The sequence below is a fragment of the Monodon monoceros genome, unplaced genomic scaffold, assembly GCF_005190385.1.
Source record: "Monodon monoceros isolate NGI ecotype Baffin Bay Population unplaced genomic scaffold, NGI_Narwhal_1 Super_Scaffold_20, whole genome shotgun sequence".
Classification (NCBI taxonomy): Eukaryota; Metazoa; Chordata; class Mammalia; order Artiodactyla; family Monodontidae; genus Monodon; species Monodon monoceros.
The window spans coordinates 88,037,559-88,054,958 of record NW_021703777.1 but is presented as its reverse complement, the minus strand read 5'-3'; the positions used below and the strand labels follow the sequence as shown (position 1 = coordinate 88,054,958).

The 17,400-nt window shown below is 38.8% G+C and overlaps 1 pseudogene; it reads left to right on the top strand.

Moving 5' to 3' along the window:
• LOC114902434 overlaps window positions 1–17,400 on the top strand; it is a 150,211-nt pseudogene that overhangs the window by 47,709 nt on the left and 85,102 nt on the right.

The following is a 17,400-nucleotide window of genomic DNA, read 5'->3' as shown; positions in this document are numbered from 1 at the left end:
AGCTTTAGACTTTGTCTCTTTTCTCCTTTGTCCCACAGGCCATTAAAATGCAAGCTCACATCATCTGGGCTTCTCCGATGCTCTCAGGACAAAAGCCTATATCGCTACTCACTTATGCTTCTGAATTACCTCTCACTTTGATTTGGGGTTCCCTAACATCCTGCCAGATCGATGGCACATTTAACAATACATTTCCCATATTCCATCTGGCAATCGTAGTTGTTTGAAGGATAGCTCAGGGTATGTAGTCTGCCTGGAAACGGTAGTCTTGTTCCTCATAAAGAACAACGAACTTTTAATATGTGGACATAATTACATCTTGAGAAGATCCCTAATGAGCAAATGAGTTATTAATATCATTCATTCAGGAAAATTTACATTCAAGTACTAATAAGTACTGGCCACTATAGACATTTTTTATTTTTTTAAAGGCCACTGTATATTTTTAAATCAAAATTTCACTTATAATGGTTACTTTGCAATTCATATTCTAGTTCTCATAGAAACAATGTTGTTTACACATGCTCATCTAGTATACATCTAGAATGTATACTACTACTACTCTACATAAGTACGTTTTCCTGCTAAATGACATTTACCTCTTGAAATTGTCAAAACTTGTTTTAAGCACTTCAGATGGACTGTTTTCCAAAATGTGTAGGTCATGTTATGCATTTCTTAGGCTTCATAAATTGAGTAGCACGGGCATCAGTTGACTCTTCCTTCATTAGTCAGTCATTATTACTAAAAGCAGTGTGGTCCAATGGAAGGATTTGGACTTCAACATCAGACAGATCTGGAGACACATCTTGGTTCTGCGTCTTACTAAGAGTGTGATCTTAGGCAAGTCACAATCAGTGATGTGGTGAAGCCAGCTTGTACTGGCTCACCAGTGCCTACTGTTAAGTTTTCAGCAATTTTATGAGCTGATTCTTAAACACAGCCAGCATTAAAAATTCAATTACATAAACTTATAAGTAAATAATTTATATTAAAAAGGGGTAATAAATACTCAAAATCCTTACTTCCTCAATATTTTACTACGTTTATTATTAGCTATGCCCTTGAAGCTGTTTAGATTTCTTGTATCTGTGTAGAAGAAATACTATATAATGATGTGCCACTGCTCATCTCTTTGCAACTCTGCCTTCAGTGCTGTCACATTGGTTGCTTGAAATTGGGCATGTGTAAGTATTTATACCACAGATATTGGCAAGTGCTACAAGTCAATATTTGATGTATTGTTTTGTTGGTTGTCTGGACCTAAGAAAGTTATAGAAAAAATATTAATAATACAGAGTAAATGATTGTGTGTCATGTCTGTAACTGTTACATTGTGAGTAGGACAAAAAATTCAAGGAAATAGTCTTCCGCTGTTTGAAAACTATTATCCAGTTCAGCAAAGAAGCTGCTCATGTCACTAATGAACAAGTGAAATTCTGGTACATCTTTGTTATTTTCCTTTCATTGTGCTTGTTAATTTAAGCAAAGATATCAGTCAACAGTCTGATACAGGACTACTCACACTTGTCAGATTGTATGTTGCAGTTTGGCTCCCGATATAAGAGTTTGGCAAAAATCTAAACAAGCATAGTATGAGAATCAATTGGCTATAAGGAATTTACAGTAAAGAGCATTGCATATTATTGCTTGGAGATGGTGTATTACACATCCTTTATATCAGTAAAATTTATAATAAACATATATACATATAGGTGTATACATTTTTAACATACAGCCACTTGTTAATATTTACCAATACGCTATGCCTAAACTCTCTGAGATTAAGCTTCTTCATTTATTGTAAATCTATTAACCCAAACTATAAGCACCATGCTTGGCCAAACTTGCATTTTAATATTCATACCTATTTCATTCTAAGATTGAATACCGGTATTCTTTTTCTTCCTCCCTCTAAACCTTATATACAGACATAACTTGAGAGCCATTGGGATGTATAAAACTTTTTGCCTCTATTTGACATGGCTCCAGAGTACAATTTATTTATTTATTTATTTAGTTAGTTAGTTAGTTAGAGGTACACGGGCCTCTCACTGCTATGGCCGCTCCCGTTGCAGAGCACAGGCTCCAGACGCGCAGCCTCAGGGGCCATGGCTCACGGGCCCAGCCGCTCCATGGCATGTGGGATCCTCCCTGACCAGGGCACGAACCCGCGTCCCCTGCATCGGCAGGCGGACTCTCAACCACTGCGCCACCAGGGAAGCCCCCAGAGTACAATTTTTAATATTCATGATTTCTTTGTATAGATCTTTAGTACCCTACCTTGATATCAACTGTCATTTTTGCTTTTGTCAGAGCTCCTTCTTTTAGCAGCCTCTCCTGTCTCCTCATGGTTCTCTCCCATAAATTATAGCCCAGGTTGTCTTTTTGTTGGTCTGGAGACTACATCTAATCCTATTAGAATCGTGCAAAAAATATGAGTAAGTAAATGCTAAATGAGGATCTAAAAAACTTTTCTATAATTGCTTTAGTCTATTTACTCTAGCTGTGACTCCTTTCTTACATGAAAGTCATTACGAACTATTTTAGGTATATAAAAAGGATTGTGGATAATGTAATCAACAGCCTCTCATATACCTGTTAGCCAGCTTAAGGAGTGAAACAGAAGAGATGCAAAGGGCCCTCAGGCTCCTCCTTGTTTCCGTTTCCCTCCATTTTCTACCCAAAGGCAGCCACCAGCCTGAATTGATCATCCCCAGGCATGCTGTTGTATGTTTACCTCATAGGTATATGTTCAGAAAATCCATGATTTGTTTTACATATTTTGCATAAAACATGATAAAAGTACTGCATATATTCTTTTAAAAATTAATAACCTTTATATTTTAGAGCAATTTTAGATTTATAGAAAAATTGAGCAGAAAGTACAGAGTTCTCATATATCCCATTCCTCCAATTTCCCCTATCGTTAACATCTAGCATTAGTGTGGGACGTTGGTTACAAATGATGGGCGAATATTGATACATTAGTATTAAATAAAGTTCATAGTTTATGGGTTTTGACAAATGTATAATGTCATGTATCCACTATTACAGTATCATACAGAATACAGTCCACCCATGAACAAGTCAGGGTTAGGGGAGCAGACCCACAGCACAGTGGAAAATCCATATACAGTTTTAGTAGTTTCACTTCCTTAAAAATCTCCTGTGCTCCCCGTATTCATTCCTGTATACATTCTTTTGAATCTTGATTTGTTGTTGTTGTTGTTTAATATTATAGTTTTGAGGATGTCTTAGTCCATTTGGACTGATCTAACAAAATACCATAAACTAGGGGCTTTATAAGCAACAAACATTTATTCTTCACAGTTCTGGATGCTGGATGTTGGGGATTAGGGTGCCAGCATGGTCAGGTGAGGGCCCTCTTCCACATTACAGACTTCTTGTATCCTCACGGGGCAGAAGGAGCTAGGGAACATGGTGGGGTCTCCTTTTAGGAGCACTAATCTCATTCAGGAGGGCTCCACTCTCATGACTTAAGCACCTCCCAAAGGCCGCACTTCCTAATACCATCACATTGGGTGTTAGGATTTCAGCCTCTGGATTTGAGGGGACACAGACATTCAGACCAGAGAAGAAGGGTATCTATGCTCTGATTCATTCACTTTAATAGCTGATTATTGTTTCCTCTCTATGGATATACCCAAAATTAATGATCTGTTCTACTGTTGATAGGAAATAGGTGGTTGTTTCCAGGATTTTGTTATTACAGAAAACTCTGCCTCAATAATCTCATATAATCTCTTTGTGAAAATACATGAACGTTCCTCTAACGTATGCCCTTAGAAGTAGAATTAGGGAGTCATGAGATTTTTAACATTACCCCTTTATACCATAAAATGGATTCTAAATTTTAAACAAAATTTCTATGTGAATAGGGATTTCAAATCTAATGTAATTTTTTACCTTCTGTCCCTTTAATGTGTGACACTCTCTCTTACCTCTGGGCTTATTCTGACCCTGGCTCCTCTTTTTTTAAATTTTCCCCCCACTCCCACCTCTGAGAAATTCACCTTGATGAGTCAACATTTCCTTTAGATTTCAGCCTAGAAGCCATTTCTCTAAGAGACTTCGGACTCCTGCCCACATCTGGATAAACGCCCCTCCCTGGCTTTCACGCAATGGTCCTTACGTTAGCTGTTTTATAATTGCGTGTAAGTTCTCCAAGGACCCGGAGCACAGCAGAGTTCACCATGATAGCCACTGTGCTTAGCGTAGAGCCTGACACATTGCATTTGCTGAATTAAGGGAGGTATGAAGGAATGAATGTAGGATACCAATATCATCCCAACAATGGCAAAAACTAACCTCCTCTCCACAATAGTTGACTAGACCATCTCAGGCTCCATGGTCAGACGACAGGAGAATAGGGTTCAGGTGTCAGGGGTCAAAGATAAGGTCCCGAGACTGCTTTGTGCACAACAAGGACAAGGCATGTCAGTCATGGCCAGGAGAAATGTTCACAAGGAGGAGGTGTTTTCAATTCAGACACTCATAAGCTGAGCCCTGCCTCTGTTACCAGCTGGGAGATCTTCAGATAATGAACCGTGAAAGCCTGCTATGCCACAGCATTATGCAACAATTTTTCATTTGCCACCAGTCAGCTTCAGGGATCAAGGACAGCTGAACACATAACCCACTCATGCATGTTATTTTAAAGGCATATTTTAAAGTTACCAATATGATACATTGAGTTAATGAGGGATGTTCTTTGGGTGACAAATATTTACATTCCACATATGCCTCTTGATGTCAAGAGTGTAACTGTTTCATTTTCTTCTTTTTCTCAGGAGGCTGGGATACAGATGGAAAAGGCCCTTGTGTCTGGGACACATTCACCCATCAGGGAAGAGACAGAGTTTTCAAGAACCAGACTGGCGATGTAGCTTGTGGCAGCTACACTCTGTGGGAGGAAGATTTGAAATGTATCAAACAGCTTGGATTGACTCATTACTGCTTCTCTCTTTCCTGGTCACGTCTGTTACCTGATGGGACGACAGGTTTCATCAACCAGAAAGGCAAGTGTTTCTTAAAAATAGAAGGTTGCAGCTTTAATTCAAGGTTATTGCTACAGCCTGGCATAATTAATCCAGGATTCTATTCTGCAGTGTTGCTTTGAAATTGCAAGTTTTTAGAGTGATTATAGGATAAATTTTTTGAAATGGGTTTGCATTAGCTTTCTCAGGACTATTATGGCTTCCCTCAACTGGAGATCTTTGTTGGGAGGGGTGGAAATAGATGGGCAGGAAGGGGGTTGGAATAAGTGTTTTATTTATGCAAGAGGTTATTTGACTGTTGACCTGAAGGTGAATTTCCAGAAGTTCTGTATAAACGATTTTCAGTTGTGTTATGCTGGGATGAGTCATGAAGAGCCCTGCGGAACTTGAGAAGATTCTGAGCATTTCAATTGAAGCTGAATTAGTGGAGCTAATTAACTAACACAGAGGTTAGCACCAGAGCCCCTGGAATCTGTTTACTTGGGATTAAGTGCCAGCGACATCACACTATCTATGTAAGCATCTCCTGGGCATGGCTTGGTGCCTCAGTTTCCCCATGAGTAGAAAGGGATACTGTAATAGCTCCTACTTCAGAGTGTTGTTGGAAGATTAAATGAAATAATCTTTTAAAGTGCTTTACACAGTTGTAGCTGGTATAGTGTAAAAGCATTCAGTGTTAGTTATTATTCATATTATGCCTTGTAATGAAAAAGACTACTGTCCTTATTTATAAGGCATTTTACTTACATTTTCTCTAAACCCCACAAATCAATGAGGAAGATATAAGTATCACATTTTACAGAGGTGCATGTTCAAATCCAGATATTTTGTAAATTTGTATTTTTTGGTGGATCTGGAATTTAAGCCTAAGGTCTGGCTAGCTCCTTCCACACAACAGGGTTGGCAGACTATGACCTGAGGCCAAACTTGGCCTGATTCCTATTTTGTTTAAATAAAGTTTTATTGCAATACAACCGTGCCCGTTCATTACGTATAGTTGGTTGCTTTCCCAGTGTAATGGTAGAATTGAATAGTTGGGGCAAAGACCGTACAGCATGCAAAGCCTGAAATGTTTACTATGTGGTCCTTTATAGGAAAAGCTTTGTAACCCCTGCATCACAATTTAAAGACTTCTTAGTAAAGAACCGTTATGGCTCCTTTGTTCTGGAAAAGATTTCACATTACTCCCAGGGTTGGGACTAGGTGAGGCAAGGAGGGACCTAACGTGGAAAATTTGAGAGGCATGTACTTTCAGCATCTCACAACTGCAAGGTTGTGCATGAAGTCACCTGCTTGCCTTGCTACACCTCCAGCCCAAAGGGCCGGCATAGATATTGAGGGGTTCTTTTTGAGTAAGTTATCTGATTTCCTACGTAGTAAGAACAACCTGTGATAACAGTTCCTAGGTGGACTTGTGCACTTGCACAGTAAGGTGGGGAAATCTCTGCATTGTGAAATGGAACCACAATTTATGCACTCACCCGTAGCACATGGCCTTAAAGTAGCCTCCCCCAGGTAAGGACAATGCAAGATTAGCAGGTTCATGACTTGATTCTAAAGACATTAGCCTCTTTTTTTAACCACTCTTTGTTGAAGGTCTACTTTCTTGGCATCACCTGCCAGTTTTATTTTTTGACTTTGAACAGTAGGTAATTTGTTATTCAGTTTAAAAGTTAACTCTTAATTTCCCACCATTCTAATCCATCATCTGTACCCTCTCTTTTCTCTGGCACCATCATAACCCTCAAGGATTAAAAACTAAGAGTAATCTCTGAATCTTCTTGTTTCTTTGCTTCTTACATCTAATTGGTTGCCAAATATGATCCATTCTTCTTATGCCTTTTTAACTTCTCCCCTTCTAGCCTTCTTCTCTGTCCCTGCCCTGGTTTAGATGTTTTTGATATACCCTTGATGGTTATACCTACTTTCGCCCTCTTTCTTTGTCCTTTAATCCTTCATACAAAATGCCACCACAGCAATTTTCTGAAAGCTTGGCCCAAGTCATGGTGGCTTGCATCATCTCCTGCTAGAGCAAAGCAAGATAAAAAATTCTTTTTTGTCATTTAAACTCCTTCATATATCATTCCAGTTTTTGACTTAGTCTTAATTCACCTCTGAAGCATTCTAGGCTGAATCACCCATGCATGTGGTCCATGCAATTCCTCCACGCAAGGCCCTAAGCACATAACCCATTACTTACTAAACATGCTATGCGATTTTCCACCTTTGTAGAAATTTTCCCAAGCTCTTCCTCCTGCCTGGATTGGCCTTTTACAAAAACTCCCAACTATACCCGCTGAATGTTTATTCTACTGTTAAGGGCTAGCACAAATGTTTCCTCTTCTTTAGAGTCTTTCCCTATTCCAAGACAAAAGAAATCTTAAAAAAAAAATTCCCATAGCACATTGAAAAACTCTTAGGGTCTTTCTTACACTCTTTGCTCTTGGCATTATTAATTCCCCTGCTAGACTGTGAGCACTTTGAGTTTAATTCAACCCAACAAACATATATTAAGTGTCTACTGTGTGTCAGGGACTCTGTCTACATACTCATAATGAAGATAAGAGAATCCCTGGAATTTTTTACAGGATAAAAAGGAGATGATTCTGCCTTGTTCACCCCTGTGGCCTAGAACAGTGTCTTGCAGGGATGAATTCAGTAAACACTTAACTGAATTTAATTGAATTAGGTCAATAATAACCATACAGATCACTCTAAGGGCAGTAATGGTTGCCTTTTATTGAGCATGTAGTATGTGCAACTTACTATGCCAAGCACTGCACCTGCTTTTGCAAATTTAATGCTCCGAACAGCCCTGTGAAAGAGGGCCCTCCCTAAACAGAGGGAATCATGGTAAACTGGGGTGTAAGGCTGGGCATAAATTTGCCAAGATGACAAATTTAGTTAGAGCTGAGTTCAACCTAGGTCTGTCTGATGTCAAAAAGTAGGATCCAGAGACATTTACAACCTTACCAAACCACTAGTATTCTTTGTGCTACAATTTCACTTTTGGTAACATGAGGTGGAAGCACTGAATTACTAAAACTCTTTCCACTGTTCTAGCGTATGATTCTAGCAGTTTGGAGTTTTTAACTGAGCTTCCATTTGGATCGTAAACAACATAAAAATTAAAAAAGAAAACCCCACCAACTTGTAATATAGGTCCATAATCCCTTATGTGAAGTTCTAAAATCCAAAAGGTTCTGAATATTGAATCCTTTTTAGTAAGTTTAGGTTTAGTAAGTTAGTAAGCTTTCTAAAACAGATTTAGCAGCAAAAGCTGACCTGAGTTGATGGGAAAGTTTTTTATCATCTCAGTTCATTTTGCTTGGTGAGATTATTTATCTGTTTTACTGCAGAAATATTAAGGGATACTGACCCACACCCACTGGGGGTGTTAAACTTAATACATAATATGTACTCTGTTTCTTTTCTAAAAATCCTCAAATTCTGAACACATGGCTGCCAAGATTTTCATATAAAGGATTGTGGACCTGTACCAATACGCCAACATATCCAGTTATTTAACACCAACTTAAGATACACAGGAGTTCATGGAGCTCACTGTAGATCAGGAATGCAAGAGCAGGGCAGCAGAAAAGCTAGAGGGTAGTGGTGGTGGTGGCTGGAGTCACTGGGGCCACCTGGACAACGTGAAGGATTCACTTGTGCAATTCTCACGTGGGGATCACGTGCTCCCAGCACTAAGCTTTTCATGTTTGGCACCAGCTTTTGTAAAGCCCATAGCTGATTAACATTACAGACTTTTCTATGAACAAAAGGGCAGTGGAAGTGCTTCCAGTAGGCAGAATTTCAGTAAGTGGTTGCTCATTCTTGTGCAGTGATCTGTTGAAGCAATTGGAACTGTTTTAGATCAGAAAGGCCATCATTTGTTTTCTCTGTTTAAACATTTTCTCAAAGAGCATGTAAAGAATTAGAGAACCCTTGTCACTATCTTTTCCAAGAAACTCCTGTTTTTGTATTTGACTCCCTATTTTAAAGCTTGATGAGAGGACATTTAGAAACTTGTAAGTAAAATCCTGTGTTCCCAAGCTGGAAGAATATTTTACAAAATGTCACTGTTACACAGTCTTTCTCTTTCAAATGTCAAGTTTTTGAGGTTTAACAAGAAGAGATTGAGCTGGCAACTGAAATCACATTTTTCTGTATTTCTCAACTGTTCAAGTGCATTTTCATATCTGCCGCAAATGTAAGTTTCAGGTGATTAGCAAAAGACCCAAGTATTGGAAATAAAAAGGAAAAGGAATGGTTATGCAGAATTTCTTTTGCACTTTAAGATTTAAAACATGAGCACAGTTAGCAGGAATGGTAGTTAAGTAAATAACTAAAGAAACATTTATTAATCTCCTACTCTAAGTTGGGCAGTGAGGTAGGCTGAATAATAGCCCCTCAAAGTGTCCATGTCTTAATTCTTAGAAACTGTGAATATATTATCTTACATGGTAAAAGGGACTTTACAGATGTGATTAAGTTAAGAATCTTTAGATGGGAAGATTATCCTGGATTATCTGGATGGTACCACTGTAATCACACAGATCCTTAAAAAAGGGAGGAAAGAGGATCAGAGCCAGAGAGAGAAGATATAAGGACTGAAGCAGAGGTCAGACAGGAGACAAGGTGTTTCAGTGCTGGCTTTGATGATGGAAGAAGGGGCCACGAGCCTCTAGAAGCTGGAAAAGGCAAGGAAATGGATTCTTCTTGAGAGCCTTCAGGAGGAATACAGCTCTGCTGACATCTTGATTTTAGCTCAGTGAGAACCATTTTGGACATCTGATGCCCAGAACTGTAAGATAATAACTCGGTGTTGGTTTAGGCCATTACATTTGTGGTAATTTATTACCGCAGCAATAGGAAACTAACACAGTCAGTTTGTCAAGAGAAGATAGGTCAGTGAGAGAAATGGGTGGTGTGGGTCTAGCAAGGAGTGAACCTAGAGAGTTATGTGTTTGACACATGGTGGGCACTTGGTCAAAATTAATTCTATGTTAAGACATTTACAGTTTGACTAGGAGAGTTCCAGTGTAGTTATTTTATGGACTGAGACATCATCTTTGCAAGTTTCAGCCACATCCCCTTCTAAGCAAATTTCCCCATTTCTTTGTTCTACATAATCCTGCTCTGCTCTTGGCCACAGCTGACTGGATGAGGAAAAGACTTATTTTCCTGTGACATATAATTTGTTTAACTTCATTAAAAAAGATAATCCTGCTCAACTGCCTTCCTCTCTCAGGGATGTTTGGAATTGAGGAGCTGAGAGGCTGAGTTGGTGGGTGGTAGGCACTAGGGTTATGAGGTGGCATTGGCAGATGGGATGGCCATTTTGAGACCATAGCAAATTGGATGCACAAAGGAAGCTGGTTCTTTGAGCAGGAGAGGAATGGAGTAGATGTGTTGAGAGAAGTTGGGATGGGAGACATCAGTCTTTTCCTGAGAGGCAAGATTTTCTCAGCTCCCAGCTTTAATTCCTTGAAGTTCCAGTGTGATTTTTTTTACTGTAATTGGGTATCTGACATCACTCATTTCCAATAATGTCCACTGCATCACATACTAACCAGCCTTCTACCTCTAATGTCACCTTTACATTTGAGTTAATGTGAGTGGGCTTCTTTTCCCTATTTCCAAAAGACCTTTCACTTAAATATGCTTCATATTTTCAAAGATCAAATAAGAAGTGGGTTTAATTAAAACAGAGATGATGTAGTAACTATGAAAGAAGGCTGTGGAGATTTTAATACTGAAAATAACCCAGCCCTAAATATCCAGATGCAGAACAGGGTCCAAATGACCTCTCGGGGTTTCATGCTCCCTAGATTAGTAACAGATGATCATTTAAAAATACATGTTTATGCATAGAATTAGTTACCCTGAATTGTATGAGTCTGATAAAGCTAAAGCACTCTCTATTGTTCTCATTCAAAGCTTAAACACTCCTGAGGTGGCACTATTAATATTCCTCTTTTACAGATGAGGAAACGTGGGTGTAGGGAGGCCACGTGATTTGTCCACAGTCCCTTGACTGAATTGTCTGACTCCAGAGCTCTGCTCTTAAAAGCCTCACTCCACTGCCTCATGGGAAAGTTTCATTACAACACCGAATAAACTGTACAAACCAGAAGTAAAGTGCTCAGTTCTGGGATGATAAATATTAAGTATGCAATGCTTTGTTGCTCTGCCATGTTGACGAGTAAAACAAAGTTTTACTTAAAAACTTTTGACTTCAGTTCAATTGCAGATCATCATGTTGTTTGAATTACATTGATTGCCGTCATTAATGATAGTGCCGTATCTAATGATGCTTATAAATCATTGATTATTCCAGAAATTAAAAATAAAAAACCCTGATATTATGAATCAGCTCCAAAGTGGTGATTATTAAGGCTAGGGAAACAGTATCACCATGTTTCTGGATCTGAAACATTTGCGTGAGAAGGGGAATGTTGTAGTGGGAACAGCTCAGTCTTTGTAGTGAGACAGACTGGCTTCAAATGTTGGCTGTGCCATCTGACAACATTGTCGCTTTATGTCCGGTACTCACTCTCTGAATCTCAGTTTTTTCATATGTTTATTGAGACTAAAAATGCCCACCTCTTGTGCTTAGTGCGGGGATTAAACAAAATGTGTGATGTTATGTACATATAGTATGAATGCAAAACATTAAAGCTGATATTATTTTTATATTCAAAGCCAATGGAAGGCGTTGGCTATAAAAACCTTAACACAGTCCAGTACCAAGATGATCGCATCATACAAATCTTTGGATATTCCATTTTACAAGTGAGGAAATGTGGGCTTGCAGAGGCCCAGAGATGGGATGGCAGAGTGCTCTTTTAGTGAGAGAGGAAAGAAAAGCTTTATAAACTTTGGTGGGTATACTAGTTTTCCTTGGCTGCTGCAACAAATTATTACAAGCTTACTTGCTTAAAACAATACAAACTTATCACCTTAGAGTTATGTAGGTCAGAAGTCTGACACAGGTCTCTCCTGGATGAAACCACAGTGCTTAACAGGGCTGCAATTCTTTTTCAAAGATCTAAAGGAGAGTCTGCTTCTTGGCTCATTTAGTTTGTTGGTAGAATTCAGTTTCTTGTGGTTGTAGGACTGAAGTCTCCATTTCTTTGATGACTGTGAGCTGAGGATCATTTTCAGCTTCTAGAGGCTACCTGCATTCTTGGCTGGTAGCTCCCTTCTTCCATCTTCAAAGCCAGCAATAGTAGGTTGAGTCCCTCTCATGCTGCCATCTCTTGTGCCTCTTCTTCTGTTGCTGCATCTCTTCGATCCACTCTTCTGCCATCCTCTTTCACTTCTAAGGACTCATGCAGCTAGATTGGGCCCACTTGAACAATCTAGAGAAATCTTCCCATCTCAAGATCCTTAACCTGAATTACATCTGCAAAGTCCCTTTGCAGTAACATAAAAAGTAAAGTAACATATTCACATATTCTATGGATTACTGCATGGACATCTTGTGGGGCTGGGGTGGGGGTGGTAGCTTATTATGTCCACCCAGAGAGTAATGGCATACAAAAGGGCCTTCCAAGTATGGAGTTGTTATGCACGATTCACATTATGTTCATGTTTGCAAAATAAGTGAGCTGTTGTTAAAAATTACCCGCTCTTACAGACAGATAGGCAGACAACACATGACCTTGCATAATTTGGCTTCTGCTTACCCTGCTTACCTCTCACTATTCTTATTGCTCTTCTGCTGAGCTATACACCCTCCCTATGGTGAACTTGCAGTTCCCAGAAGAGAATGAATACACAAACAAACAAAAGCCAGGCCATACATGACAATAGAACTCTGATCCACAAGAGAAGCTCAGGAAGCCAAACGACACCCACTGCAGCAGTTGGCCTAGAATAGTCAGAATGTGGTCAACAACTGCCAGCTTCTCTAATTTTTGCTCCTCTGTCCCCTACTTTGAACTTAGAACCAACCGGAAAAAGCCAAATATGCTTCCCAAACCGATTGCCTGGGATGCCCTTGTTCTAGTTAGCCTACCTCCAGCCTCCCTATGCCAACAACCTTCAATCAAAAGTACCTGAATCCTCCCCCATTTTTTTTTTTTTTAATAATAAAGCTTTCCTGCTTCCCTGATAGCCTTTAATTATCTGCCAAATGCAAGTGATAATGGCTGACTCCTTGCTACAACAAACTTGGAATAAGTAAGCTGCTCACATTTGGGTGGGCTTTGTTTATTTCCATTCCTCCTTTAGACTTTTGCACATTTGTTTCCCTTTCTTCTCTTCCTGGATCACTCCTCCTTGCCTTATGTGGGTCATTTATTTTCATCTTTTGAAAATCAGCTTAGATGTCACTCATGACAATAATAATCATTATTAGGATGATAGCTAACTATGCCAAGAACTGTTCTAAGCATATTCGATTTATCAACTCATTAAATTCTCACAACAATTATTGAAATACATTTCTATTATTGTCCACATTTTACAGGCAAGGAAAGATAATTCAGAGAGATAAAGTAACTTGCCCGAGGTCACCAAACTAGTGGGTGAAGGCCTTGGGATAGAACTTAGGTAGCCTGTCACCATAGTTCACTTTTTAAACCATTATGCTACATTGCTTTCTGAATGTATTTCCAGATGCCCTCAGTTTGGGATAAGGACTCCTTATCATATGTTTAAATAGCATTCTGTACTTTATTTTTAATAATAACATTGTATGATAATTGCTTATGAATTTGTCTGTAGTCCCAACTAAAATTTAAGTTTTCTTTGGACAAGGACAATGTTTATCTTACGTTTGTAAGTCCAGCATATAGTAGTTTCTCTATAAATATGTATTTGAGGAATGAATAAATTAATGATTGAATGAATGAAACACATGCAAAAATCTAAATTATTATATTTAAAATTGGTAGATAATAAGTTAAAAAAAAGAGAGATAAAGGGACCCTGCTTCTATGCAAACTTTGAATGCAATACAATTCTACATATGAATTTAGTTGTATTCACAACCTCTCAAAACAGGACAGCTTCTCTTTTCTTTGCTTAGTTTCCCTCCATACTCTTAGACATACAATCAAATGAAGAACTAATATCAGCCTTTCCTCAGAAAGTCTCTTCCAAGTTGACAGTCATTGTTAGGTTAGACCCAGCATCTTCTTGGCATTGGTTTCTAAGGCAGAACATGTCCAACTTAATAACATTTTTCTGAACTCTGCCACATCCAAAAACTCTCTCTCTCACACAGGCAGTGCTGGGAGAATCAGCTGAGAGCCAAGGGTAGCTGTGTATTCCCACGGACTATGTCAGAAATTTAGAGCAAACTCCCCAACTGAGCATTCCTTAATGTGCCACGCCCCTGGCTCACTGCCCTTGTAACCCACACTCTGGGACTGATGCTGAGCCCTTGTGCATGATCAGTGGGTCTCTCTTCCTAGACTTGTGAGACTGATGGGTCTGGAGAAGCACTAAGGCAGCCACTGGGTCCAATTTCTTTACTTATATTGAATACTTTTGAAATCTGTTCATTCATTCAACAGCTATTTATTGAGTCTCTACTAAATTTCTGGGATTGTCCCAGGATTTGGGGGATCCAGAGATAAATTAGATAGATAAGGCCCTTATTATCAGGGGGCTTGTATTCAAGTGGAGTTGATCTACATACAAGCAAATAAAATAATTTCTTTTTTTAATATGAACATATAAATTTATAATTTTTAATTGAAGTAGATTTACAGTGTTGTGTTAGTTACACAGCAAAGTGATTCAGTTATACATATATATCTATTTTTTCAGATTAATTTCCCTTATAGGTTAGGATAAAATATTGAGTATAGTTCTCTGTGCTTCACAGTAGGTCTTTGTTGGTTATCTGTTTTATATATAGTAGTGTGTATATGTTAATCCCAAACTCCTAATTTATCCTTCCCCCCTACAAATAAAATAATATCAATAAGCATGCCAATAACACAAAGTTAAGTGCTACCAACTTGCCCAAGTGAATCCCTTTCAGAACATACATCTTCCACAATCGTGTTGCCCCATCACATTTCCCTCTCTGATCAGCCAGTCTTCCTTGGACTTCTTCATGTTTCCTCCCAGCCTTTAATTGATTATAGGTAGAAAGTAATGAACCTTATTTTGGTTTAAAGTTATTTAGGATATTATTATTCCTGATCCTCTCCCAATCCTTATTTACTGTCAATGTACTAAAAATAACTTTTCTTATGCTTTCTTTTATTTTTCTCCTAGGAATTGACTATTACAACAAGATCATTGATGATTTGTTAACAAATGGGGTCACGCCCATAGTGACCCTCTATTACTTTGATTTGCCTCAGGCCTTGGAAGACCAAGGAGGTTGGTTGTCAGAGGCAATCGTTGAACCCTTCGACAAATATGCCCGGTTTTGCTTCAGTACATGTGGGGATCGAGTCAAGCAGTGGATCACTATAAATGAGCCTAATATTTTTGCCCTGCTGGCATATGAGTTTGGTGCATTTCCTCTTGGTGTGCCTTACGTTGGAACTAAAGTTTTATCAGGCAGCTCATAATTTGATTAAAGCTCATGCCAGATCCTGGCACAGCTATGAATCCTTATTCTGATAAGAGCAGAAAGGTATGGTGTCTCTCTCAATTTTTGCTGGCTGGGTGGAACCAGCAGATCCCAACTCAGTGTCTGACCAGGAAGCAGCTAAAAGAGCCGTGGCTTTCCAATTGGATTTCTTTGCTAAGCCCATATTTATTGACGGCGATTATCCTGCAGTTGTCAAGTCGCAGGTTGCCCTCACGAGTAAAAAGCAAGTTTATCCATCGTCCAGGCTTCCAGAATTTACAGAAGAGAATAAAGTGATCAAAGGCACTGCTGATTTCTTTGCTGTGCAGAATTATACGACTTGCTGAGTCAAGTACCAGGAGAATAAGAAAGGAGAACTGGGTTTACTCCAGGATGCAGAAGTTGAAGTTTTTCCAGACCCATCTTGTATAAGTTTGGATTGGGTCTATGTGTGCCATGGGGAATACGTAAACTACTGAAATACATTAAGGTAAATGCACCTTTTGTTTGCATCCATGTGTATTCAAACATGGGAAGATGGGAAGACGGGCATGTTTCTGTGTGTATAAGAACCCGAACAAAGAATGATTTAGGCAATAGCATATACATTTGTTGGCCTGGGAAGAGATGATTAGGATTTAAGTCGATGGAGGTTAACTAGCTGATAAAGGGCTTCAAAGCTATTATTAAACTTAGGATTAAATTAAATCCTAAATTAAATTAAATTCAGTTGTGGCTACAGTAGCTTGGACATATTTTTCAGGCTGGGGTCACAACTGGAATTACTAAAAGGGATAATAAGGGTTGAAGTAGCTGGATCCTTTTTGGGTCTCTGTTACACTGGATGGCATCCAGGTAGCTGAAATTAAAAATTTTAAGTTATCAGTTTTTAGGATCCCTGCTGTGTGGGGGGATAGAGGCTGTAGCTGCTGGGAGGGACCCAGGGGTTAAGGAGAAATGACAACCAGCAGATGCTGATGGAAGAAAGATACTTCTGTCTTCTCATTATAACAAAAGTCATTTGACTGTCTTCATGGATATTTGCACAGTTTTTCTTTTCCATTGTTAGTTATAAAAGGTCAGCACGCAGAACATTAAGTTAATAGGGTCAGTGCAATTTGATGAAAACTAGTTTTGGGGTTGTAGAGAAGGTAGAGGGGAATGCACCTGATATAATGAGCTTTTTTTTTTTTAAAACATCTGTTTGGAATAAAACTTCTGCTTTCTTGTTCCAGGATATGTATAATAACCCTGTAATTTACATCACAGAGAATGGGTTTCCCCAGGGTGACCCGACATCTTTTGATGATGCTCAACGCTAGGAGTGTTTCAGACAGACGTTTCAGGAACTGTTCAAAGGTACCATTTGAAATGATGAAAGATCAATTGTGCAGGCTTAATATAATTTTCCCATGTGCCTGTTTGCATTCAGGAAAGACCAATGATTTTGAAAGCTGAAATTCATGTAAATCAGTGTAAAGCCATGTAATTAAGAGAGAGGGGAGGAAAAAAAAAGTATTTAGGAAAGAGGAAGGTGAGGATTTTGGTCTAGCTTCAACCTGCTGAAATTTAAGCAAGTAAAAAGCGACTGTCTTCAGCATTTTGTGACTCCTGGGTGAAGGTGACATGAATAGAAGGAGTGGTGGCTGTTGGGAGAGAACCTTAGTTATTACAAAAAGATCAGCTGTGACCAACTAGAGCATGTTTATTTGCATATTTTAATATCCTAACTACCAAGAAATGAATTGACAGAATTCTTAAAGGACCAAAATTAAGTATTTGTTCAATAAACTTTAAAGTGGTATGCATCTTCTATCAATGCATGTTTCATTTAAA